Here is a 6,000-nt window from a genome sequence, read left to right on the forward strand (position 1 = left end):
AAATTTTAAAATTTTTCCAGTATGCATAGATTGAATCATTTGACGATTAGAGGGAGTCAAACCATCATAAAAATATTTTACAAGTCTCTATTTTTCAAAACCATGATGAGGACATTTTAATAATAAATCTTTAAATCTTTCCCAACATTCATAAAACTCTTCATTATCTTTTTGAAAAAACTCGGAGATTTCTCTCCTTAGACTATCAGTTTTAGACATAGGAAAAAATTTCAGTAAAAATTTATTATAAAGTTGATCCCATGTAGTTATAGACCCCGTGGGAAGGGAATTTAACCAAGCTTTTGATTTGTCTTTTAATGAAAAAGGAAACAATCTTAGTTTGACCGACTCATCAGAAAAATTTTGAAATTTAAATGTTGAGCAAATTTCTAAGAAATCTTTGACATGCATGTAAGGATCCTCTCTATCTAACCCATAAAATGATGGCAATAATTGAATGATTGCGGGTTTAAGCTCAAAATGAGTAGCAGAAGTAGTAGGTAAAACAATGCATGAAGGAGCATTAGATGAAATAGGTGCAAAATATTCAAGCAAAGTTTTTTCAGGCACAACATTTTCATCAACAGGATTAGCAGGTTCCATGATGCTCAAATTTTTACTAACACTTTCAATTTCAAACAAAGATAAACGTCTTTTTACTAATCGTTTTTTAGAGTTACATTCCCAATAATGCATACAATTTTCACAAACAAGGCAACAAGGATAATCTCAAACAAGCAATTTTCTGATGTGGAAGATCAGTTAAAACCGCAACCACAGAGCATACTTAGAATTTTTAGAGATTTCACAACAATATAATTCTTATGGTTTACTTGTCCCCAGGCCTATTTGATTCCACTTACTCGCGCACTACTAACAACTCCCCGAGGTTAATTAGTAGAGGCGGATTGAGAATTTTGTTCAAATTTCCTTTAAGCAAAAATTGCTTATGGTGAAAGGACAAGATTTAGATTTCTCTTTTTTTTTTTCAAGTATTTTTCACAATTATAGAATAATATGATAAAAGGTAAAGAAAAATAAGGCAAAATTAAATAAGACTAAAATTTAGGCAAGAGTAGGGAGGCATAGAATGCCATCAACCATAACAAAATTAAAGTAAAAACTAGGAGGCACAAGTGCCATCAACTCAAACATAAGATAGAGGACTAGGAGGCAAAATTGCCATCAACTAGTAATTTACGGAAATTAAATAAGATAAAAATTACAACAATATAAATAAAGAAAATTACAACAAATGTTAGGAGGCACAAGTGCCGTCAACTAACAAAGATATAAAAGAAATGAACTTACAACAATATTATAACAAAATTATGAGGCACAAGTGCCATCGACTATAAAAATTAAAAGGATAGATAGGAGGCACAAGTGCCGTCAACTAAAAAAAAAACAATAAATATAAATATATAAGTATATATATTTTTTATGGGTGGTTGAACCGTCCCAAATTTTCTTTTTATCTTTTTTTTTTTTAGTTTTTATAGATATAATTTTTTTTTTGTTTTTTATTTTAAGTGCAAAAATTAAAATAACTAGTAGAAGAATTTACTAACCTTGAGATAATTTTCGTTTCTTTTTTCTTGCAACTCCCCGGCAACGGTGCCAAAAACTTGTTGGACCCAAAACGGGTATGTTTAAAAATTTATACTCGCAAGCGCACGAATCGTATTTATAGAATAGTTTTCGTGTAAGCACGAGATCGAACCCAAAGGAGTTGTCTAAAATAAAAAAGAAAACTATTTTAAATCAAAAGTAATAAATTCTAACCTAGCTCCAAAGATTGATGAGTTTTAATATTATGAACATAACATAAAATATTGAAAAATAAAGCTATTTAAGAGAATAAAAATAAAGCAATAATGAGTTGACAATAAGTGTTAAAAGAAAAGATTATTAAGATACTAGAATCCACAAAATGTAAGTTTAATAATATTTATTAGTATATTGATTCCCAAGTTTTAGTGATAGTTAAAATAATTTAAACTATCATTTTCCAAAAAGATTTATAATTTTAAACACAAATTTCTTATAAAAAGATAGGATTTTTCTTCACTTTTCAAAATTATAATTTCAAAGCATTTAGTGTAAATCAAACTAATGAAATAACAAATAAATCAATGAACATTATTTATAAGGCAAAACATAATATTTTTGTTCTAAGCATAGATGTGTACAATTTAATGACACACATTACACAAAGAATATTATGTTTATGCACTAATGAAAAACAAAGTGTAAATATGTTCTAATAATCTAAAATACAAGATATTTAAGATGAAAGAAATATATGAAGAAGAAAAATCCATAGACTTTGTTGTATTACAAGGGAAATCAACATACAACATAAATATTACCTAGTTACAAGTTGCTTCATCATGATCTTAATAATCTTATGAAAAAGATTAGAAGCACATAACTAGAGTAGAAATTACAAAATAAATGACATACATACTTGCAAAATGCTCTTGAAAAACCCAAATGGAAGAGAGAATGGTAGAGAGAAAATGGGAGAAAAAGATGGTAACCAAAAACATTAAGCACCCTAAAATGGTCTTGAAATTCCATATTTATAGCCAAAATGAGATTTGTTAAAATAATCAATTTAAATTAATTAAATTGATTAGATTAATTAAATAAAATAAATATGGTATGTAGAGGTAAAATATAGGGTGTAATGATGATGTTGTGGTGAAAATGTGTAGACAAAAGGGTAAAAAGTTGGCATTTTTTTGTCATAGGGGACAAGTGGTACACTTGAGTAATTTGTGGGCTCAAGAAGGGAAATGGCAGCAATGTGGTGGCTGGGCAAGAGGCTATTCGGCCTTGGGCCTGGTGATTGGCCGAAATGATTGGTACAGGCCCACGATGGGCTGGCCTTGACTTGGTCCTTGGCTTCATGCAAGCGGCTGGTTGAAGTTGCTGGCCGAATGAAGGCAGGCGTGGAGAAGTGCTTGACTTGGCTTGCTGAAGGAAGCTTGGAGTGAAGGCTGGAGAGAAAGCCACGTGGCAGCAGAGACTTGATGGCATCAATTGGTGATGCTGAGAAGAATTGATGGGCGTGGAGAAGGCAAGGAAATGGTGAGCATAATTGAGCTTCATGTGATATGTGATGAAGGCAGCTGCTTGGAGATGCACGTGGGCCTAAGGTGGCAGGCCCAATTGGGAAAATGCCAATGCCATTTTTTTCTTTCTTCACAAATACCACTTTTGATTTCTTTACTTTTTTTTTCCAAAAATACAATATAATTCCTACAAGATAAAAATAAATTAAATAACAATCAAATATTTTCAATTATAAATAAATCATATTAATTATTTGAAAATATTGATTATAACATAATTTAATATAGCATTTAAGTTCAAAAGAATTACATTTTTAACTTCTATCTTAACACTACAAATTTCATATAATTAAATTACAACATATTATAATAAAATATCTATAAAAACATATAAAAATCTAGAAAACTACAATAAGACTAATAAATTAAAAATTACATAAAAACTTAATAAGTTAATTAAAAACTCAAGAACTAAGCAACAATTATCATATAAAATATGGTAAAATAACTCTATTTTGTAAAGTTATTACTCAGCTGAAGATATCTAAGCCCCTGCCAAAAGACTATTCTACCCCTCATCAAAACCCCATCCTAACTAAACCTCAAGGGCATTCTTGCCATTCACCTTTCTTACAAATCTACCATCTTTCTTATCTAAAATTGTTACTATCAACAGTTACCAATGGTCACTCAAGTTACTCAATTACCATTAACCATAACTCATTAATTTTCAAACCCAATTTATAACATTCCCAAAATACCCCTAGGCTCCTCCCGAGCCGGGTATTTAATCCCGTTGTGACTTTCGAGTTATCTAGCTCTCTAAGACCGTCTCGGCACGTGCATCACATTAATATCACCACACCCACATGGTACAAACCACATAGTATAATTATCACATTTATGCCCTCAACGGGCTAAAATTAACAATTTACCCCTATCATGCAAACGGGGCCCACATGCATATTTATACCACCTAAACATGCATTCTAATCACATATTCATTTAAATTCATATACTATCATATTAATTCACTTATTGCCCTCCAGGCACGCTAATCAAAGTCCTAAACCTTATTAGCAACTTGGGGTGTTACATACTGTACCTGCTAATAAGACATTACTCACTACTTTCATAGTAGTTGATTGTCCTTCAACATACAATGTTGTAATTGGGAGACCAATTCTGGTCGACCTACGGGCCGTCACTTCAATATGGCACCTTGCCATGAAATTCCCGACAGACGCAGGGGTAGGATGCATCTTGGGGAATCAGAGGGAAGCAAGGGAGTGCTACAACGCCTTTATCACCAAGGCGAAGAAGGGTGTATCGAGAGATGTTCCCGGAAAGGAGTTGCAAGTGGCGACTGATGCTCAGGCCCACTCAGGTGATAATGTCACCAAATAGGGCGTTGCCCAAAGTGAGGATAGAGATTTGGATCCTCGCTTTGGGGATTTTGAGGAAGAAATTGGACCCATCGAGGACCTTGAAGAGGTCCAACTTGATGAAGAAAATCCGACCAGGGTTGTGAAAGTCGATAAAAACTTAGAGACAACAACAAAACAAGCATTAGTGGAATTTTTATGGAGGAACCAGGAAGTCTTTGCCTGGTCGCACAAAGACATGGTCGGGATAGATCCTACAGTCATCAACCATGTCCTGAACATCGACAAGAGTTTTCCAACGGTGCAACAAAAAAGAAGGCTGCTCGACAAAGATAGATCAAAGGCCTTAAAAGAAGAAGTCAAAAAGTTGAAGGAGAATGGGTTCATCAAGGTGGCGTTTTATCCATCATGGGTCTCTAATCCTGTGTTAGTTCTCAAGTCGAATGGCAAGTGGCACACGTGCGTGGATTTCACAGATCTTAATAAAGCCTGCCCCAAAGACTGTTTCCCACTCCCAAGAATCGACCAGCTGGTCGATGCCACTGCAGGACATGAGATTCTCTCATTCATAGATGCATACTCCGGGTACAATCAGATTAGTATGCATCCCCCTGATGAGGATCACTCTAGCTTTCGGACTAATATCGAGCTTTACTGTTACAAAGTAATGCCTTTCAGTTTGAAAAACGTTGGTGCGACTTACCAGCGACTAGTCAACCACATGTTTAAAGAGCTGATCGGCACGAACATGGAGGTCTACGTTGACGACATACTGGTCAAGTCGAAAAAGGCAGAAGGGCATATAAAGGATTTGCAGGAATGCTTCAACGACTTGAACAAATTTCAGATGAAGTTGAATCTCCTTAAATGCTCCTTTGGAGTAGGATCAAGGAAGTTCTTGGGATTTATAGTTAACTCGAGAGGAATTGAAGCCAATCCTGATAACTCTACAAAATAGAGTTATTTTACCACTTTTTATGTGCTAATTGTTGCTTAGTTCTTGAGTTTTTAATTGATTTATTAAGTTTTAAAGTAATTTTGAATTTATTGGGTTTATAATAATTTTATATATTTTTGTGTGTTTTTATAGTTATTTTGTTGTAGTTTAATTATTTGAATTATTGTTGTTAAGTTAGAAGTAAAAAGATGCAATTTTGAACTTAAATGTTAAATATAAATTAAGTTATAATTAATATTTTCAAAAGAATTAATTTGATTTATTTTATACTTAAAAATATTTGATTATGACTTAATTTATATTTATTTTGTAGGAAATTGGTGTATTGTTGGTGCTTGAAAAGCCAAGAAAAATAAAGAAAAGAATATGGCAAAACTGGAAAAAAAAAAAAAAGAGCTAAAAATGACATTTTTGAAGCCCTTGATTCCCATGTAGCTTCGACCCAACAGCAAGACAGCCCCATTGAGTTGCCTGGCACCTCACAAGGCCCACCGAAGCACCCAGCTCCCACACGCCAGTTACTCCCAACATTCCCTACCACTTGCTTCCTTCCCCACGTCACCCAAGTAGCCCACGG

General features: G+C 33.5%; 1 non-coding gene across 1 annotated transcript; it reads left to right on the plus strand.

Moving 5' to 3' along the window:
* The first annotated feature begins 97 nt into the window (after nt 1-97).
* On the plus strand, nt 98-204 carry LOC133813452 (small nucleolar RNA R71). Its single transcript, XR_009884463.1, has one exon. It is a non-coding gene; the product is annotated as a small nucleolar RNA R71 (small nucleolar RNA).
* The last annotated feature ends 5,796 nt before the right edge of the window (nt 205-6,000 follow it).

The sequence above is a fragment of the Humulus lupulus genome, chromosome 1 (genome assembly GCF_963169125.1).
Source record: "Humulus lupulus chromosome 1, drHumLupu1.1, whole genome shotgun sequence".
NCBI lineage: Eukaryota > Viridiplantae > Streptophyta > Magnoliopsida > Rosales > Cannabaceae > Humulus > Humulus lupulus.